We start from the raw sequence: 22,660 nt of genomic DNA, 5'->3' as shown, positions 1-22,660 counted from the left end.
ATGGGAGAGAGTTAGTAGCTCTTGTCATAGCAGCCTCATTGGATAAGTGTTTCAACTTGCTGGCTATAATCTTCTAACACTGGCAACATTTTAATTTAAGACCCTGGGTCCACACTGAAGGAAAAAAGCCTAAAAATAGTTACATTTAAATAAAATTTTAAAATGAAGCCATTATTTTAACAAAAACAACAACAACAAAAAGGATGCACAATGCGCAAAAAACTAAGTTTGATTTCAATAAAAGATGTTTCTGTATCCCTTCCTGTAATATAGATACAAGATATATGAGTCAAGGGGTGAAATTTTTTTTGCCTTTACTTGTTCATATGTTAAACGTTTAAGCAAAGATAACACTCTGAAAAAAAAAAAGGGAAAGAAATCCTCTTTTGATGGTCATCAATCTTTCTCTGGCAATTTATCAATAATTATGTTCCCCAAATGAAAGAATTAATGATCTCTGAATGGAATGACTATTCAGTTTCCAGTTCCAACAACAACATTCCAGACAAGAACAAGGAGTAATAAGATTCCTCTAACAGAAAAAAAAAAAAAGTTTCTGAATGCAGAAGTTGAATGACTCCAGACACGTTTCAGACATGAACAATACAAAAGCGCCTCCAAGGCTCACACTGGGGCACAGAGGGAAATGACAAGACAGCAAAGAGGTCTGAGATCTCCCAGTGACTGAGATACTGAGGGAAAGCAGAGTTCGCCACCCCATAACACACCTTTTGGAATGTTGATTATTTTAAACTGGTTATTTTGTAAGAAACAGAAGACTCAGAACAAACCTTTACCCTTCCCCCTAACTGCCTAGAATAACTTAGACGGAGGACTTGCTTCAGGAAGGAAAATACCATCACAGATAACTATAGTTTGATATGAGCTAGTATGTGATAGGGAGGAACCCAGCAAAGGATCAAAGTCCTGTGTCCTGTTAAGGACAGTCCAGCAAACATTTACTTAGGAAATATTTGCTTTTCTATCTCCATGTGAATTACCTTCCTGCCCTCTGAAGTCCCAAAGCACAACTCCCCTCCCACCCCTCAGACGGCATGTAAGCCTTGCCTGCCCGATCTCTCAAGTCTCGTGTCCGTATGCCACCGTGTATGTACGTATGTAATAACTTTGCTCTTCGCCTTGGCCAGGTGGCTCAGTTATTTGGAGCACCGTCCCATACACCGAAAGGTCCTGATCAGGGCACATACCTAAGTCGTGGGTTTGAGCCCGAGTTGGGGCACATATGGGAAGCGATCAATCACACTGGTATGTGTGTGTGTGTGTGTCTCTCATCAATAAACATATCCTCAGGTGAGAATAAACAAATGAAATAAATTTGGTCATTTTCTCCTGCTAATCTGTCTCCTGTTAATTAATTAGTCCAGCCAGAAGAACTTGAAAGGGTAGGAGAAGAAAATATTATTCCTCCCCCACAGTTTTGGCAAGGCAGCCAGGAGACTTTACCGGCTGGACACTGTTCGCTTTGGGAATGTGATTATTAGTCTAGCCAGAAGAGTTTGGAAGGGTAAAAGTAAAATTATTTTTTCCTCTCCTACAGCACTATGTTTCCATGCTTCGCAGTCTATTCATAGGAGTGGATGCCTCTTTTATAACCACTGCTGCCAGCACGAGGAACAAACTGACGGATTTGGAAAGCACAGAATAACTTCTGTAGGTGTCGTATCTAATTGTGCAGAAAGGTACATAGATTTACCTAAGTCTGCCAAAGGCAAGCACATTGACCACGGTAGGAAGAGAGCATTTAAATCAAAAAGCAGCCAACGCAGTCCAAAAAGCTCACTGACGACACACTGATGGTCTAGAAGCGTCCTGCACAGCCAAACCGGCATGGGCGTGCGGGACCCGGGACAGGAAGGGAAGTCGGAGGCTGACCGCACGCCAGATCCGCAAGGTAAGACAAACCGCTGTCACTCTGTGGATTAAACTCATCAAACATTTAAAATCTAACACATTTCAGTACAAATCACTAGGTGCCTAGTAATCAGTCTTTGGACAAGTATCTGAGAACCAATTTATAGCCTCTTTCCATGATCCTGAATTTATTCTAAACTGAGGTTTTGAACAACAAATCACCTATCTACATTGCCTGAAGTTAAAAACACACAAAAATCGTGTGTGGTAAGAGGACAAACAAAAGCACGAGGAGAATAAAGATCGACACAGGGCAGCGGTTCCTCAGAGGCAGAAAATTGCCACCGCAGTTAGGGAGGGACCGTCCCCTGGGCTTTCAATTGTTCCAGAGCATCGGCAAACATTTGATTTCTCTAGTGTTTGTGAGGGCGCACATACGGGTATTTGTTATACTAGTCTTTATGCCATTTTTATATTTGCAATATTCACCTTAATTTTTGAAAAGCAAACAAGGAATCAGAAGTTTGGGTACGGACTCTTCTTCTAGGCACAGGTCCACACTGCCAAGTACACACCTATGCAAGGGAATGACTTTTCAGGCCCAGTCCAAACCCTGTTCAGCATTCTCAGTCCAAGTGGGTTGTTTAAAAAGAAAATCCTTCCAGGGGAGGGGGGAAATCTAAAAGCGACACATTTTATTCTCCTCTCTTTGAATACGAAATCACTACCTGTTAACTGCTACGTGTGAAGAGCGTGCCAGTCAACAGCAACATGCCCTGCCAGTTTAATTTAATGGTATTATTTTGCCTCACTTTGCAATTACTCCCACATTACCCAGGGGAAAACTAATGGATTACTAAAAATAAAATGGAAATTAAGTGAATCACTTGGGATGTTTTGGCTCCCCATGCAAACTGGCTTAATCAAAAAGGAAATGTATTGGCTCAAAAGCCTGGACTTCTGGAGGAGAGACAGGCCCCAGGGCGGCTTCTCTGCCCTCCACTTTGTGTGGCTTCTTGCTCAGACTGCAGACACCAGACCTCACACTGGCACAGAACCACATCCCGAAGAAGAAAGAGGCAGGCTCTCTCTGTAGCTCTGTTAATTGGAAGACTTCTGCCAGAAACTCCTGGCAAACCTACCCTGCAGTCTCATAGCCTAGAACAAAATTACCGGACCATTCCTGAAACCATCCCTCTGGCTAGTGCCCTAGGCTCGCTGATACTTTGTCCATGATGAGTCGACAGGGTTATGGGGCAGGACTGCCTCTAATCACAGGGCCCACCCTGGAGCTTCAGTCAGTTCTTCAACTCTGTCACATGGGGGATCGACTGGACACATGGTATGGCTCCAACCCTCATATCCATTCTTCTAGTACATACAGGGAACGGCCTGAGCAAACCTGTGTTTATCACTGCCACAATATATATGTATATCTGGCTAAAGATTCAAGACGCAGATGACCGAAGAAATTGAACCCTTTGAGAAAAGTAGATTTTGAAAACTTTGTTTCTAAATTTCCACCGCTCCAATGAGAAATTTAAAGACAAAGCACGTTTTAAAGAAGGCAGGTCATAGGAAGTATGGTAGAGTACTTACTATAGTCTCGTGCCATGGCGACAGAGATTTTGACAGTTAGCATCCCCAGTAATAATGTATAACCTGAAAAAAAACCAGAAATAAAAAGTTAAAAATAGTTTAAAATAGAAAAAATTAGTACACAAGAAATTTCACTAAAATAAAAGTTACATAATAAAAGTTTTATCTTTTTAAAAGACAAAACCAGCCTTCTAAAAGTAAGCAGTTGCACTTAAATTAGAAATTAGAAAATGTATCTGTAGTATTGGAGTATCTCTAAACATTTTCAAGTTCAAATCATCTGTGTCTATTGTAGATCTGAACACCAAAAAACAAAAGAAACAAAATACATTTTAATCAAGTAATACTGTTCTGGAAAGCTATTTATAAAACTGAAACAAAAACAGAATTATTAAACTGATCTCAAAAATCATATACTCACTCTATAACACATATCTACTATATTCAATTTGATGCAACGTAAGATTAGATAAATCAGCTTCGGTTTCTAAATTTCTAATCTCAGAGATCCGAGGAAATAACAGTTCGCAAAAAGTACACATTTCTGACTCAAATATTTGATACTGCATCTTAGTAAAATCTTTGAATATTTGTCATGGATATAGAATGCTAAGGAAGCACACCCTTAGAAACTGGGGACTCTAACACCCTAGAATGGTTTTTAATATTCAAAAATGGAAGATAAAAACTTTGTTTCCACTCAGACGCCAGGACAAATAACAATATAGCAAATCACACTCTTAGTTAAGCAGGACTTACATATATAAAAATCTATTGATGCTGTGGTGCTTCCTGGGGACAGTGTGCCTTGACAGGGCTGAGGGCAGCTACTGCCCATGCATCTACAGACACCACATCTAGTTTCACTGCCCTCAGTGTACAGAAGATTCAGCTGTGTTGTTGGCTTTAGTTACAGTTTGTAGGGGAGGAAAAAAACTTCCTCTCCTCAGGGTCAGTTCCTGGGGGCATGCAAATGAAACTGACAAAGAAATTAACAGGAGAAAAGGCATTATTTCTTTATTGATGTGAATATTTTTACATGCATAAGGATATCACAGAAAAGAAGTAAAAACTCAGGGAGGCAGTCAGACCCAAGGACTTATATGCCATTTTGACAAAGGGCAAAATTTTAGAGAAGTGACTAGGCAGAGGGAGAGAAAGGCATGGATTCCTAAGGGTGATAAACTGCGGCACGCGCATGGTCGATACGAACTGGTGAGTGAGATTTGTTACACAGACTCACTTTCTGGTGTTAAAAATCATTCTCTTCTTTTCGTCTGGAAGACGTGTGAACCTTTAAAAATGAAAATGTGTGCCCTGCTTTCAGGCAGATAGAGGGACAACCATTTCTCAATTTCCTGATCCCCTACAGGTTTAGAAAAATAAAAAAATAAAAGCACCTTAAAAAATAAAGATGCAAGTCAGAATAAAGATATTTTCCACACATATATCCTCCCAAGGACTCACAGAATACATAAAGAATTCACATAAAGCAGTAAGAGAAGGACAGGCCGCCCAAACGGGACATCCAAACCGTCTATATGCATATGGAAAGGCGCTCAACTTCACTCATCACCAAGGAGACACACATTAAAACCACAGCGACATAGAATCACATACTGATCAAAATGACTACAAATGAAAATCTGAGGACATGAAGTGTTAGGATCTGGAGCAATTCAGCTCTCATTCACTGCTGGTGGGAGTGTGAACAGGAAAACTGTTCAGCAATGTCTAATAAAGCAGAGTGTAAATATACTCTGTGGCCCAGCAACACCACTCCTGGGGAAATGCCTACCAGGAACGCGCCTGCAGATACGTCGGTCCCAAACACACATACAGTAATATCCAAAGAAGTCAAAACTCAGCAGCAAATAAATTAGAGAGTATTCATATAACTGAGCGCTATACATCAGGGGTCAGTCAGCTTTTTTTTTTTTCCTGCACAGGACCAGAGAGTAAGTATTTTTGACCATAAAGTCTCTATGCCCTGTTGCAACAACTATTCACCTCTGCCTTTGGAGTGTGAAAACAGCCACAGACAATATGTAAGTGAATGGGTGTGACTGTGTTCCAACAAAACATTTATAGAAACAGGCAGCCAGCACAAGCTGCAGTTTCATTGTTACAGCGTAATGAATATATATGAACTATACTTAATGCAACAATACAAATGAATCTCACAAACATAATGTTGAACATATATTGCATGATGCCATTTTATTTATAAAGCTCAAAAATAGGTAGAACTATGTAAGTCAGGACAGTAGTTACCTCTGAGTGTGGGGGGAGAGTAGAGACCAGGAGAAGGTGTAAGAGGGAAATCTGTGGGCTACTGATGCTGGAGTCCCTGGTTTGAGTGGTGGTTTCATGATTATGTTCAATTTGGGAAAATGTATCAAAAGTGCTCACTTAAGACTCACTTGTCTTTACATGTGTTACACTTGCATAAAAAAGTAAAATATTTTATTTTTTTTTAATAAACAAAGAATACGGGCCAATTCTGTAAGCGGTGCTTTCTCGCAGCTCACTCTCCCTGGACATCAGACACTCTGCCACACCAGCAAGCCCTGTGCCCTCACAAAGCACAGTCATGAGGCCTCCCTTTATTTAATGTGGTGTCTGCACTGCAACTAAGCCTCTGTTCTGAATTCCAGGTAGGACTGCAGAGAATGAGCCCTGATCGGGTGGAACACACAGGAGTGTCAGGGGGAGAATGCAACACCCAGGGAGTGAAGGAGAGTAACAGATGGTGGATTAAGAGACTGGTGGAAATAAATCCCTACATTTTAGCATAATCTGCTGAATAATCTATACAGACTAGAAAGTAACATAAACAGCTTAGAAACACAATTTAGGAAGTCACTGAAGTTGCATTGTGGACAAAAATAATGACATTTTAAAAGCTGACTAGGGTTCTTAAAAGACTGTTAGAGGGATGTATTTCCAGTGCAATTTCTTCCAATCTAAAAGATTAAGTGGGCAGAAAATTTCAGTTTCTCGAGGGAGGAGGAAACTCTGAAAAATAAAATGGTCTTGACTTTCTAGGCCTGCATATGTTAAGCCATTTCTATACCTTGATGTCATCTTGTCCCTGTACACTGGGTCTAAAATTTAATTGAATAGTTTAACTTTCCAGGGGTCGTAAGAAGCCATTATATTACCCAGGTTATGCCCAAATATATTAGGAGTGGCAGAGAATATAAAAATTCCAAGGACAACAAGATCCATGGTCATCACGTTATATGGATTCACATATGAGTATGAACTTGTATCATGAGTGAAATAAAGAGCAAAGGCATAAGGAATAAATAAGTGAAAAGAACTGAAATCCATTCCCTATACAGCATTTACCGCACCACTGATGATGTGTGAGAAACTGAACTAGATGCAAAGATACACCTATGCATCAATAATTTAAACTATCGTGAAAGTTACACAATATTCCAAGTGCTGTGGGCAGAGTTAGTATTAATAAACGTAGGAGAAGTGAAGGGCAAGTGAGGAGAGGAGGGCAAGGAAAGGAAGTCTTCATATAGTAGGTATGAGTTAAAATGGGTTTTGAATAATTAAAAGATGAGCGAGGTAAGAGGGAGCAGACCATCCTTCCAAGCAGAGAGAGAATGTCCAAAGGCATTGAATAAGCATGAATTAGCCAGTCAAGTCTGAGCAATAACAAAAAACCTGAGGCAGCCAGAACACAGTGTAGAGATCAAGCTAAAACTGAGGTGATAGCGGGACTATGTTGACACTATGTCTGAATTTTACTTTCTAGGCATTATGGAGCCATTGGGGCTGGAATTAGAGGAATGAGAAATGGAACACAGGAATAGAGGGGGAGTGAAAGTTCTCCAAATATATCTTTTTATGTAGTTTTGACATTTATAGCCATAGGAATGTTTCACAAAATTTAAAAAGTAGATAATTAAAATCAACCAGCATTCAGGGTTAACTCAAAATGAAACACAATCAGAAACAAATGACCTGCACTGCCAATGCACAGCATCAGCACACTTACGGGAGCGCAGCAGAAGAGAAGCAGCCTGCCCAGTATCTTGACTGGGTATTCTGAAGCTAGAGACAAAACGAATACAGGGACAAGGCCAGAATCAACTCTATGACACTGGACTTGAATCACAGATACCACGGTTTTTAACATGTATTTCCGTAGATGACAGATAAATATAGACAGATGTAGGTACATGTGTGTATGTATATATCTAATAAAAGATTATTATATATTATACATATATAATAATCTACATGCTGTGCACATATATAATAACCTCCCAGTTTTTCCTCTGAGAGAACCTAGGACAATGATATCCCACAGCAATGAGCACACCTGACACCCAGATACTGGTTTCTAAACACTGCCTTCCGATTATTAAAGAAGAAAGAGAACTACTTAAGGAAATTTCTAGTTGCAAAGCTGGAGTAGGGAAAGGATCAGATGAACCTGGAACATCGTATGGTATGACAAAATAAAAAGGGCTCAAAAAAGATGGGGATTTATCGCAAGGACATTAGTTGTAACCTAAGGGGGTCAAATCTGGGACAATTTGAGAAATAAAAAATTACATTAATAGATTATAACACACAGGGTAAAGCAAATATCCATGAGTCCATACTGATAAAAATAATATCTGAATATTTAAATAAATGGGGGAAGGAGGATGAAATTTAATCCATACTCCACTGTCTATATAAATCAATTCCATTTTAAGATTATAAAACCTTTAGTAGACAATAAAACTACAGCTTATGGACTCAGAATAGGCTAAGAATACAAAGAAGGAAAATAAATTCACTCTGCCATTAAAATAAAGAAGTTCTGTTCTTTAAAAGACATCATACAGAACATAAAATAAAACATAAATTAGAAAATATATAACCAATAAAATATAAGCTCTAGAATATATCTCTTATAAATTTATAAGATAATCCAAGATAAAAATGGATGGAAGTTATAAAAGAAAATGCAAAAGGTCCTTTACACAGGAAATAATATTTAGTTTCTCTGATAATTAGAGAAATACAAATAAAAAAAGCCTTTGCACACCTAGCAGCTGGGCTAAGTTTAAAAGTCAGACCACGTCAAGTGTGTGGCAACGCTGTGGAGCAACGGAAGCATCAAAACGTCACACCCTGGTGGGAGCTGTAGGACGGCACCATCACTTGGAAAATCGTCAAGGGTGACAGCACAACCTGCCAGCGGGCGATTCCACTGCTAAGTTATATGGTTACGACCATCAATTGTTCATAACCACAGGAAACTGCAAACCACCTAAATTCCAAGAGGAGAATAAAAAAAACAAAATGTGGTTTGCAGCAATATCACTGAACTCTGATGCTAAATGCAACAGTGTGGAAAAATTCAAGGGGGCAATATCCCTAAATACTTTTTCAGAAAGAAATTAGTTATAAACTAAAATTTTAAGAGTTAGATGACAAACTCACTGAAGGCTGGCTCAACACCACATAACAGTCATTAAACGCTTCGTTTGTGCTTGGTGCTGTGAATGTTTCCAAGACAGACGAACAAGTCCTCCAAGAGATAATAACATAGTCCTCTATCCCTGTGAATACAATACCGAGCCAAACACTAGGTTAAACAAAACAAAACTGCAGTTCTCCTTGTTATTTTAAAAAGATGGCACTTAAATTCCCCAAGTCTAAGTACAACACTTGAAATAACATCATCCACACTGGAGCTTTTCAAAAGGTTTTGTATTTAAAGACCCCCAAAATCTGTTATTTTGTTAGGCAGCTACCACAACTGGTGTGATTGCTTCTCTTAGGCTCATACCAATTGACTTCAGATTCATTTAAAAGTACATTTTATATAAACATAAAGTTATATATATTTTCTACCAAAAATTATATATATACATATATATATGAAAACTTTAACTTTTCAAACCAATACAGCTGGATTGAAAACAAACCCCTCGCGTGAGCACAGACCCCCCCAGTCGTGTCCCTCACCCTCCGCCCGGGGTCAGCACCGCCCCCACCACTCCCTAAGCTCCCTCACCCGGCGCAGCTCAGAACGAAGTGCGCTCAGCAGCCTACTAACCACCCTCAAAGCACGGGCTCGTCACACCATATAAGGTGAACAAATTTTAACAACGGAGAAAAGCATAAGCTGTGTATTTAAATTTGGCATCAAAGACACAATCTATTTTTCTTGATTTTTAGATGTTACATAATAGTGTTCAGAATTTAGAATATTGTGGTCCATATTTTGTATAGGTGGGAGTATGTACAAAATCTTCACAGCAGATGGTAAATTACATAAAGACATCAAGTGACAGTTCTAGCTGATTCAGCTCTAATTCATTCTGTTTGCTTTCTAACAGCACTATTTTAAAAAGAGCAGTTCCATGGTCCATAGAACAGATTTCTATTTTAAGCAGAAGTGACAATCTTTACTTACGTAAGAAGCAATTATGCGGGCTAACAGAAGAAATGAACTGCAACGGGATACACTAGAGATATGTTAAGGGAAACCATTAGTTTCATTCTCAAGGGTATGTACTACATGTATCAGTCTAACAGCTATTGAATTGATTAAGCCATAATTTTGCTACATGAATTCTCCATTCTTCTTTTTTTCCAGAGCACACTGAATAATCAGAAGGCAGTGTTTGCTTTCCTCTCTACAGTAACAACTGTGCATTTGGCCTGAATTCTAAATAACCAGGATCTTTATGAAAATTTTGAAATTCAGCCAATATACAGATCTTTTCACTAAAAATAAGCATGAAGCAAATGGGCTCAATTCATAACTGTCATATTAACTCAAATGGGAGACCATTCTTCCCAGACAAGTTGGATAAACAGGCAAAGACCTCACATCACCATACATGCTCTACTGTCACTAAAAACAATGTTGTTAAGAACTTGACGCATGAATATTCAACTGGATGTTTGATGACATTGGTGTCTATGGCTTAAATTCTATTGATATAATATTTAACCAATCAGAGAGTGTCTTTCTACCCTGGTTAAGCCTACGCACTAGGGGACATGGTTGGTTTTATATGTTAACTCAGCTAGGCTATGGTACCCAGTCATTTAATCAAATACCTATACTACTACTCCAGGTGTTGCTGTGAAGGTATTTTGTAGATGTAGTTAACAGCTACAATCAGCTGACTTTTAAGTAAAGGAGATTACGCTCAGTAATGTGGGTGGGCTCATCCAATCTGTTGAAAGACTTAATCTCAAAGACTAAGGTTTCCTAAAGAAGAAATTCTACCTCAAGACTTGAACATCAACGTGTGTATTCCTATTGGTTCTAATTTTTTCAGACAATCTGGATTGCTACATTAGGCAAAATGGGAATCTCACTACGAATTTTGTAGGTTTTTAAACTTAAAGGCATACAAGCAAAGAAACGCCGTAATTTAATTCAATTTCACCTGGGGAAACAAGGCATCACGAGCCTACCAAAAGTACAGTTAATGGCTGAGGTCCTCCCTGACTAACTAAAATAAAAGTAAACTGTGAGATGTGCACCACAGTATCGGTATAAAGAAAATGCTGATGGAAGAACAGGGGAACGTTAGTTCTTGCTTGGGGTCTGGGAAAGGAGGAGGTGGGCAGGAAGGAAATCGGCAACACAAACAGAATGCCACACCTGAGTGAAGCTGTCCAGGTAAGAGCTTATTCACTGAAGCTTTTTAAGCTAATAATGTCTCAGGACTCACCATGTTCCAGGTGTTTTACCTTGACTCTCCCATCTGATTGGTTACAATAATGTTAAGTGGCAGATGCTATTATTTATCCATAATTCTCAGGAGGGGTGGAAGAGTTAGAGACATATTTCTGTGAGGTGACACAGCTACTAAGTAGCAGTAGTAGCCAATTTTGAACGTAGGCCTTGAGTTGAGCTACTACACTATATGCTTCCCCAATAGTATTTCCCAGCTAGTACAGGGCAAAACCATTCCAAACCAAAAACCCTGAAGAGCAATGTCATAGATGTAACTAAAGTAAAAGGCAAATTATATTTGAGATCTGTAAATACAGAGAAGGGACTAAAGGGAAACAGCATGAGCAGAAGTAGAAAAAGGAAAACTGTATAAAAAGAAAAGATGTCTTGGCCAAAACTGTTAACACCCCACAAATTTACCTTTTTGTCCCTCCTCCTATCTCAATAAATTTAATGAGAAATATAAAAATACACATAAATTCGCAGAAATACAGGAAATCCCAGTACAGATGACATCAGCAGACCAGAGCAGTGAGAAATTCTAAGAAATAGAAAGCATTCAGATTGCAGACAAAACCCAACAGATCTCAAAGACCAGTAACCCCTCAGAAATAAGAGGCTAGAGCTCCAGAATGCTCTTCCTAGCAGAACCTAGAACAAACTGACCACTGTGTCAGCAGATTCTGGGGGAGGAAGCAGACCATGGATGATGAACCAGGTAATTAAAGAAAACGACACCCACATCAGTCCCTTGGCTCTGTGACAAGCTATGGGTGGCATCAGCCCCTACATTAAAGCCATGAGAAATACCAGTGCGATCCCTGGAAGTGGAGACACCGGACAATGTTCCAGAGAAGTTGTAACTCGCAGTTGACCTGCACTCAGAAAGCAAAGAACCCACACAACTTACGGGAAAACCCAGCCCACCCAGTACGGCTGGCCTACCTGTCATGGCGCCTGCCAATCAAACCCCAGAGGCCCTGCAGGGAACAGAATCTCTACAACACTGAATTCAAAGTCTCGGTTTCATCATTTGCTACAAATAAGCATACGATAAAAAAGTGAAGAGACTTGGAACACGACACCCTCAAACATGTGTATTTGGATTACTATTTTGAGTTAAAGGGACTTAAAAAACAACAGGTGCAATGGGCACTGTGATCTCCCCTTTCTTCCAGAAAACAGAAGATAAAACTCCCATGTGAGAGAGAGATGCTCTCCCGCACCTGGAGGAAAGAGCGCTCCGATCATCAGGGACGGGGGTTGAGGCCGAGAAGAATCTGTGCGAGCAAAGCTTTTAAAAATAACCCTATTATCTTCCTTTAACTTCCTCACGTATTTTACTTTTTCGCGATGACTGCTCTTTGTTCTACCTAATATATAAACACTTAGGCCTAACTGCGGTTTTTGTGTCTTCATTTTACTGTGAAAGCTCCCATGTACATCCTTTTCAAAAAAAATTGTAAGCGATTCTCCTGCTCATGTATGTCAACCTACTTCTCGGGCCCAGCCAGAGACCCTCGGAGGGTGCAGGGAAAGTTTATTTACCTCCCCTACACATCCATTCTAGGAAATCAGCAACATGACAACAAGTACCAAGTTCAAGAATACTTAAGAAGAATAATTAATATGGAAAAACAACATGTTTTAAAGTATAATATAGTTCCTCAAGAAAGGAACTAGGGCATCCACAAAAAAGGCAATGATTATTTTGGGTCAAAACAAGATTACTAAGCAGTAAAAATATGAAGGGTAGACCAGCGTCAGGCCGTGCAGGTCACAGCTGGACTCCACAGCTGGGTCCCATTCCCAGAGGACACAATGAGCTCCGTCCACTATTCCCTCCCTTGGCCTCTTCCCTTCTGCCTATAAACATGTTGAAATCTTCCTTAATTCATAAAAAGCTTTTTCCTTGACCCAGATCTCTCTCCAAAATTAAGAAGTAACAAGGGAGAGAGAGGTGTCAATGAGGATTTGGAAGTCCCTACCTTAAATAACTGGGCGAATGGTTTTCTCAGTAGGTGAGCAAAGACAGGGAAGAATGGGAGATACAGGAGTACTGGGTGATAACTTACACAATTTGAGGTGCCTTTACAGGATGAGGTTATAAACTAAGAGCCTATAAACTGAACTTGGTCCATCGGTGTATTTTCTTTGGCCCATGCAGTGTTTTACAAGAATTCAAAACCAACCCTTAAAACTCAGGTTACTTAACATGCAAGTCCTGATTTACAGCTTCTCTTGAAACACAAGGAGATCTGGTAACCCGAACCCTATTCCCCAAGAGCAACAATGGGGGAGCCAAACAGCCTGCACGGGGCCTGCACGGGGCCTGCAGTCTCCCACTCTCTACCATCCCCAGTACCGTCCTGCTCCGCCCCGAGCCTGTGTCAATGGCCATTTATCACTCCACTCTCTCTGCTGTTTTTCTTCGTGTAGAAAAATATTTTTTCTTACCCTAAGGCCTGCTTTTACTCATTTACATTGTTGGCCAGGCACTTAAGCTTGTGAATCTGCTGTAAAAGAACAGGGTCAAGAAAGGAATTAAAAATGTGGCTGGTAAGAGAAGCCAGGGCTCAGGCTGTGGGTTAAGGTGGGTTTGAAATAGTCTACAATGGAAGATGGCCGAGCTCATGAAAAAGAACGTATGAAAGGAGACGATAACTATGGATGGAACTTCAGGAAACACCCATCACGTCAGTAAAAGAAAGATAACAGTTAAGTGACACTAAATTAAAGGCAAGTTCAAGGAGACAGAGGTTCAAGAAAGATTTCAAAGTGAGTGAAGTTGACGGTGCACAGATTACAGCCCAGACCCACCCAGTTGTGAGACCAGTGTCACGGAAAGAGATCCGAGTCCTTTGGTAAATAAACAGCAACAGCAACAACAAAAATCAGGCCTAAACTACCCATGAACTATTCTGTATCAATTGGTTCAGGTTAATTCAGAAAGATGTCTCTTTCATTACCGTCAATATAAATGTTACACCAAGAACTGAAAAGCCATTTTTCATTGACCAGAATTATCATATGATATCTAAATTACTTATGTTTTATCTTATATGTTAAAAGCATTTTCATAGAAAAAGCAAAGGCAGAAAAAATATTAGGCACAATTCAACAACAATATTTTCCTCAAATTGTTGCATATAAGAGAATCGCTTATACTACCATAGTAAAAAAACTGGCCAGTTAACAAAGGGAGAAAGTTACCAAGTTTTCCTCCAAATTTCTATGTAACGAGGAGAGGGGAAAAGTCTATTTAACATGAGAAGATTTACAAGAATTTAAAGCATCACACTTAATAAGCAGGACTACCTCTGCAAATTTGGTTTAAAAAAATACAATTTAGAAATTCTACAACCTAAATAGGTCTCTCTGTTATGGCTTTCAGATCTATGGCTAAAGACATAAAGACAAGCAATACAACACAAATAAATGACTTTCATAGTGACTTCTAAAGAAGCTAGAGGTCCTACGTTAAACCTCACATAAAATAATTGTGTCAGTATGATGAATGCTTTGCAGGAATCTAAAATTCACATCTTTCTTTAACGTCGCTGAAATCAGGATGTATCTTACCACTGACATACATCTTAGCGTTGTATCATAGTTTAAAAGGCTGTGGTCTTTTAAGGATACATAAGTTAATGATCTGTCTTACAACTGAAAGCATCTTAAAGTCAATAAAATGTGGTATTTCTCTGTTCTTACAAATCACTCTCCCATGTTACTGTACTACTACAACAGAAAAGAGGAGAAGAGAAAGGAATAAAAACTTGGCACATGCTATTTTAAACCACTTTATTAAAGTATGAAACTATGAACATTTCACCAGGCGGATTTCTGACCCTGGAATTAAATGATCCTTGTGGTCCTGATCCAACAGAGTTTATTCACGCTCGTAAATGCGGAGCACCAATCACACACATGAACATTTCTGTCTCACAGCGCTCCGGGTAACTGACAGCTGTCTTACACGGCAGGCAAATGGACATTGAAAAGAAAAGGACAACTAAACCAGCACGCTTTCCCTTAAATATAATATACTTTAAAACACAATACTTTTCCACTGAACAGAAGTCAAAGGCAAGGGCATTTTTATTGAAAATATTAAACTTTAACAGAAATACTAATTTAAAAACTACCACTTAGGGCAATTTAAAATGCATATTCGCATCTTTGCAAGGTTTTTGTAAATCTCAAAATTATTCCAAAATAGTTTACTACAATCAGTAACTATATATATGCATATTAACAACTTTTACTGGCAATTTCATCGGTGCGTTAACCTCAACAAATGGGTTGTCCTACAAACAGAAAAAGAATTGCAGAAATGGAGATGACATGGAGGGTTATCAGTGGGGAAGGGGAGAAAGGGAACGGGGGCAAAGGTACAGGGAATAAGAAGCATAAATGGTAGGTACAAAATTGACAGGGGGAGGGTAAGAATAGTATGGGAAATGTAGAAGCCAAAGAACTTACATGTATGACCCATGGAGATGAACTAAAAGGGGGGGAATGCAGGTGGGAGAGGGTGTGAAGGGCAAAGGGGAATAAAGGGGGGGGGGGAATGGGACAACTGTAATAGCATAATCAATAAAATATATATTTTTAAAATGGGTTGTCTGGAAAGATGAAAGTCTACAGAAAAATACTTAATGAAACATTCACAGCAGCAAACACCTTTGGAAATTACCACAACCAACAACCATTAGCCACTCCAAATTGCAATGCACTACACATTTTTTAAATGTTTTACAACTAAGGAAACCAAACTTGCGGGCCAATAAATTTATTACACCCCTGCCTATGCAACTGGAAATGCACAAGAAAATGAAATTAGCATCTTAAAATGTTTCTACAAAATAATCGACTTACGTTGGGCCAGTGATTTACCCATAAAACATTTTAAAGTGATTCTGAATATAAAGGTGGGTTCAACATCAAAGCCAAAATGGGCACCATGCCAGAAAATTCCTTCATGACCTTCTAGTTGTACAATTTTGCAATTTACGAAGCACTTTCACAAGCACTATTCTTTGAATAAAATGAGCTACTCTAGTAAACATCACTCCAGATGTTGCCATTTTTTAATATTATCTACACTGTCTGAGGCTAAACTTGGACAAAGTTCATCACACTAATATATATTACGCACATTTTCTCAATGGAGGTCCGGAGTATGACTACAAAATTTCAATACCATCAGCCAGGATAGATGGTATATAATCGTGACCCAAAACACTGCAACTCATTTTGTCCTACATACAAGGGAAATACACAGTAAATTCACAACCTCCAGGACTTTATCACTGTCCTCTACAAAAAGTGAAGACAACATTTTCTTTTTCTACTTGCCAATTGATTTTCATTCCTTTTAAAGACGTTTTCCAATTATTTAATGTAAGCAACACATTATGTGAAGAGAAATAGACAGTTCCTGCCCTCAAGAAAATGATAGCATCCAGGAGAAAGAAACACGAAGAAGCTTAACATATGGCAGATTATGTTAAGTGCCAGATTTTTATGAAAACACAAAGACGATTAAACTATATTAGCTAAGAAGTATATTACACCATAAGTAGATTTACATTATTGCAAATTAAAAATATTCTCTCTGGACTAACAGGATCACTAGTAACAAGACCTTATCAGCACCTTATTTTAGTTTTCTGTGACATTATTTTTAAACACTGACAGGTTTCATATTCCCTAAACCCACTACAGTTTATTCTTTACCTAACAGTCAAGAAATTTTGTGTTTGACCTTTGAAAATATTCAGACCTCACAAAGATCCTTATAGTAGCACGATACTGTGATAAATTGTACAAGAACTGTATCTTTAGTCATTCACGTGACCAAATATGTACATGACCTTCGTTCAGTCATCTTCCTGGCTTACAACCCCTGCAAACTCTTGGATTTCCTAAGTGATGAGAGCCTAACTATTTAATGTTGGAGAGGTGAGTTTTGGAAAGCAGCCAGGGTGGGGTCTGGTTGCCAATGGGGCCATTTCATTAGACAGGTGGAACTTTCAGTCCCATCCCCCAATCTCCAGGGAGGGGGGAAGGACAGGAGGGGTCGATGATTTAATCAATCGTGTCTACGTAATAAATCATCCTTAAAAATCCAAAAGGACAGGGTTCAGAAAGCTTCCAGGTTGGTGAGCACCTGGAGATCTGGGAAGAGTGGCTTGCCTACAGAGGACATGGAAGATCGGTGCCTTTCCTCATATCTTGCCCTATGCATCTCTTCATCTGGCTGTTGAGTCACACCCTTCAATAGCCCCTATAATAAATCAATAATAAGGTGAGCAGACAGCCTTCCTGAGCTCTGTGAACCATTCTAGCAAATTAATCAAACCCAGAGGTTTGTGGGAACCTTTGATTTTTCAGTCAGCTGGTCAGAGTACAGGTAACAATTTGGATTTGTGGCTGGCATCTGAAGTAGGTGAGAGGAGGGTGGGGTGGTGGGGAGCAGAGCAGTCTCACCGGCTTGAACCCCTATCCTGCGGAATCTGATGGTATCTCCAGGCAGGTAGGCGTGAGAATCGAGTCGAAATACAGGATGCCCAAGTCGGTGTCTAGAGAGTTGCTTATTAGTGTGAAGAACCCCACCCCCACAGTGGAATTGGTCCAGCGACCCAAAAGACATAGTAAAACCAAAATAGCCAAATAAAAGCACCGGTCCTTGAAGATAAAAAGGGTTATAAGAACAATCATGACAAAGAATTCAAACTACTTGTTCCCATTTAAGGATATAACATGCAGAAGGGAAAAAAAAAGACAGGTTCAACGGATTTCTTAAAAGTAAACTTTTATAAAAATTATATATATATTGAAGTCCTAAATGTACACCTTTCGGAATTTGCACAAAGTGAACCCACCCATGTAACTACTATTATACCACTCAATCGAGAAGAGCATTGACACCTGACAGCCACCCTCAGAGGTCTCCAGTAACCTCCAAAGCCAGCAGCCATTATGACTTCTAGCACCACAGACTGGCCCTGTCTGTTTTGCACTGGCCTTTCTACGGCACAAGAAAAGTAACTCATTCAAGAGTATGCTGCCTTCTTTCACTGAGTCCTATGAACCTTGTCTATGTTGTAACATGAAGCACTGGCGCCATTATATGAACATACTAAATACGATGTTTTTCTCCACTGAGAACGTTTTAATTTTCTCTAGTTTGGCATTAGCACAAATGATGCTGCTATGAACATTCTGGACGCATTCTTTGGGGTACACGTGCGTGTGTTTCTGTGTAGTCTGTACACACCTAGGAGTGGAACTGCCACATCAAAGGACCCGATAACACTCCCATTAGCAGTGCACGTGAGGTGCAGCTGCTCTACACTTGGAATCACCATTCTGGTGAGAATATAATGATATATCAGTACAATTTTAATTTGCACTTCCCTTATAAGAAATGATTTTGAAAACCTTTTAAAAGGCTTATTGGCCAACTGAGTATCTTCCATTGCGAACTGCCTATTCACGTCGTATGTATTTAACCGGGGAATGGTGAGAGGGATAAGGTTCTGGCTCATTTGCTTTGCGGTTCTTTGTATGTTCTGGATGAGTCCTCTGTTGGATACGTATCCATGTAGATATACACAGATGTAGAACTACATACAGCAAATGGCTTCTCACTGAGTGGTTGTCTTTTTGTTCCCTCAACAATGTTTTTTAATGAAGAGAAATTCTTAACTTTACTGTACTTCAACTTAACAATTTCTTCCTTTCTGGTGAATCTCAATGGAATTCAAACACTGCTCCCCAAATGTAAAAAGAGGAACATTTAGACTACTTTCAATTACTATAGTGGAATGTCTATGACATAAAGTTAATCACTTTTAACAAACTTAGTCAAAGATTTTAACCTCTAACAAACTAAGTGTAGATAATTATTCAATAAGAACATCCTGGGATCGTTTCAGAGTCACATGATTAGGACCTGCACCCCTGGTTTCTGGTGGGCACACCCGACATCAGTGCTCCCCATCCCACCCAGGAACATTGTAAATTCCGACTCTCATCTATACAATTTTGAACCAAAGTTCTTAAAGGGAAGTTCTGCTTGAATATCATAAAGAAATCTGGAGATCTAAGTAAATAGAAAAGGGGCCCTCAAAATAAATTTTATCCCTGAATATCTCATAACTAAAATTAGGGTGCTGATCATTTAGTACCTTGTCAACCTTTCTCTTATACTTCTGCTTAGATAATTTCTATTAACATAAAAAGGAGTTACTATCTTACTTCACATCCTGAAATGAGAACCAAAAATAACTGAGGAAAATAAAGCTGATAATTTAAGATATGATAGCTGCATAACAAATTATCATATTATGATATAATTGCATGTATCTTGAAGAACCTGTTTGACAGTGTAAGGCATGCAAAGCAGCAAAGTACTTTGGAGACTTAAGTGAGAATTTAATGGGGGGATAAATGGTAATAAAAAATACAATAAAAATGAACTATTAAAAAAAGAATACACAAGTAGACATTGTGCTTATATAAATTACATGCGTGGGAACAGTTTCCTTTACTACTTTTATAATCTTTGTGTTAAACCACCAACTACTAATCAACTTTAATTTATAGCAAATGCATCAAATGACATGATGAATATGGGAAAAGGATAACCCTGCAACCCATGACTTAAACATTTCACTTACGCAGTGATGATTTGAGAAATATACTTTTTCCTGTGACTATTCAGTTTAGTTTAGGTTGGTATTAACAGTAATTCATATAGGCCCTCTTGTTCAAAGAATTTGAAGAGCTTACAAGCATCCTAACTTTCATAAAAAGACTTTCAACAAAAATATGCCATACTACATGCTCTAAAGGACCTATGGTTAAACAGCACAAACTAGAAATCGTACTTCACCCTGTCGTGGCTAGCCACGAACAGCAACAACTCACTTATGAGGAAAACTCCACCTGACAACCTCTGTTTGCCCCACTTTGGCCAAAGGGGGGGGGGGGGCAGTGCTGGGGAAGGGAGAGACAAAACACCAGAGCTGTTAGAAAAATTACACTGGGAAAAAAACTATTATAATGAATCCAGGGTTGCTCAGTAGCATTCACATTACTTCTGAAAAACAGTCGAATATATATTGCAAGTTATATTGTTTATTCAGCCTATAAACAATGCTCAGTGCAAAGAAATTCACATTCACAGACCCCCTCATACCAACTTCATGGCCCCAGTTTGAGAAGCATTAAAACAGATGTTACAGTTTATGGACTTTACTTAGAGAACAGCTCCTGTAGCATTTACTGAGAGGCACTTCACTGTTCTTCTTCAAACACAACTCTAACAGGCTTATTCACAATCATTTCATGAAAGCTGTCAACTAGAAAGGGAAGGGGAAGTAGAACTGCTGCGGGAATCAGGTGCACAGGCAGCACAAAAGTAAAGCCCGAAAGAGCCATAAGCAGCCTTACACCACTCGACAGTCCCTGAAAGCTCCCGGTAATTCCAAACCCATACAGTAATTACAGTTCCTAACAATGACCTCCTCTGTTGAGAAAAGATCGTATTCAATGTACTTAAAATAATTGTTCTCGGAAATGGTTCACACAGAAAATCTAAAGTTTAAAGAGGACCCTTCACCAAAGAGGATAGAAGGATGGCAAGTACATGAACGATGTCTGAAATCGTGTGCCATCAGGGAAACATAAAGTAAAGCCACGATGAGGTACTGCTCCACACCCATTAGAATGGCTACACTGAAAACCGCCGGCGATACCACGTGGTGCGGGAAGCAAGGGGCACTCGCACACACTGCTGGTGGGAATGCAGAGTGATGTACTGCTCTTGAAAAACGTTTGGCAGTTTATCTTCTAACGTTAAACACGCACTTACCCTACAACCCAGACACCACACACCTGGGCGTTTACCCGAGAGAAGTGAAAACTGATGTTAACAGAAAAACCTGAATACAAATGCTTATAGCAGCTCTCTACTCATCGCCACCCCAGCCAGAAACAACCCAAGTGTCCTTTGGCAGGCAGATGCATAAACAAACGGGTTCATCCACACAATGGAACGCTCAGCAACAAAAAGGAGTGAGCAGCTCATACACGCAACAAGCTCTGGTGAACCAGGAAGGCATGCTCAGCGAAGGACGCTGGCCTCAGAAGGTTAAATACTGTATGACTCCATGTGACATTCTCATTCCTCAAGTTAAATAACATTCTCCAAAAGACAAACTACAGGAATGGAGCACAGACCAGTGGTTGCTGTGGGATGCGGGTGGGAGGCGAAGTGACTGTAAAGGGATTGCAGGAGGGGGTGTTTGGGGTTATGAAACCGTTCTGAATCCTAATTGTGGTAGAAGTTACAGAGCTCTAAATATGTGTTAAAATTTATAAAACTACACATGCATGATAGTTTAAAACTATGTGACCATTTAAGAGGGTTCTCCTTTGACTTTAACTCACCATCATGGGTGTAAATAAAATGCTATGAAAATGTGGCAGGTTTGAAAAATATACAAAGGATTATATTCTTTCTCATATTGACACATGAGTGATTCCACAGCCTTCAAACACAGAAGAACACACACTATAAACAGTAACCACAGAAAGCTGAAGCAGCCACACTATCACTGGGCAAAGGGAACTTTAAGGTAAATTACAAGAGGAGGGAGGAGGGTACCTGGGAGGAAGAGATGGACAGTTTACAATGATAAATGTGTCAATTAATCAGGGAGATATAATAATTATAAATGTATATGCAATCTAATAACAGAGCCCCAAAACAAATGATAGGAAAATAGAACTGAAAGGAGAAACAAATCAACAGTAATTAGAGTTCAACCCTCCATTCTGAATAATTGATAGAAGAGCTAGGCAAGAGTTCAGCAAGACTGGCGTTTGTATCTGGAACAGCACTATTAGCTATGCTGACAAAACCTGCATCTATGGAACACTCCATCGGACCGCAGTAAGAGCTCACATCCTTTCAAGGCTGAATGCAGCCCACTTGCAACGCCACAAAACATGGCTCAATACATTTCAAAGAACTAATATCATGCAAAATATGTTTGGGACTCCAAAGAATTAAATCAACAACTGAAAGAAATTTAGGAAATCGCCACATACCTGGAAATTAAACAATAATTTCTAAACAACCCACAGGTCAAAGAAAAAAAATTGCAAGCAAAATTTTAAAATATTTTCAACTGAATAAAAAAGTTAAAATTTCTAGGATACAGCTAAGGCAGTTTAGAGAAATTACAGAATTTTATAGCGTTAAATTTAAGCCTATGTTAGAAAACAAAAAGATCTCAATTCATTTCCACTTTAAGAAACTATATAAAGAGTAATATAAACCCAAAGCAAGCAAAAGGAAGGGCATTAAGTAAAGTTAAGAGGGGCAAAAAAAAAAAAAATCAATGAAATTGAAAACAATAGAGAAAAAACTGAAACCAAAGTTTGTTCTTT

General features: G+C 39.2%; 1 protein-coding gene across 28 annotated transcripts in view; it reads right to left on the bottom strand.

The window, feature by feature from the left end:
• Nucleotides 1-22,660, bottom strand: part of SIPA1L1 (signal induced proliferation associated 1 like 1) — a 323,108-nt gene that overhangs the window by 168,640 nt on the left and 131,808 nt on the right. For 27 of the 28 annotated variants that reach the window (XM_071222029.1, XM_071222033.1, XM_071222028.1 and 24 more), the window contains one exon: nucleotides 3,472-3,534. The gene's annotated coding sequence lies outside the window, so the exon portion shown is untranslated. Of the gene's footprint in view, nucleotides 1-3,471; nucleotides 3,535-8,931; nucleotides 8,951-22,660 lie in introns of those variants that run through there. The other variant, XM_071222046.1, reaches the window with a different exon arrangement.

The sequence above is a fragment of the Desmodus rotundus genome, chromosome 7 (genome assembly GCF_022682495.2).
Source record: "Desmodus rotundus isolate HL8 chromosome 7, HLdesRot8A.1, whole genome shotgun sequence".
In the NCBI taxonomy this organism is placed as follows: Eukaryota; Metazoa; Chordata; class Mammalia; order Chiroptera; family Phyllostomidae; genus Desmodus; species Desmodus rotundus.
This window is presented reverse-complemented; position numbering and strand designations above follow the sequence as displayed.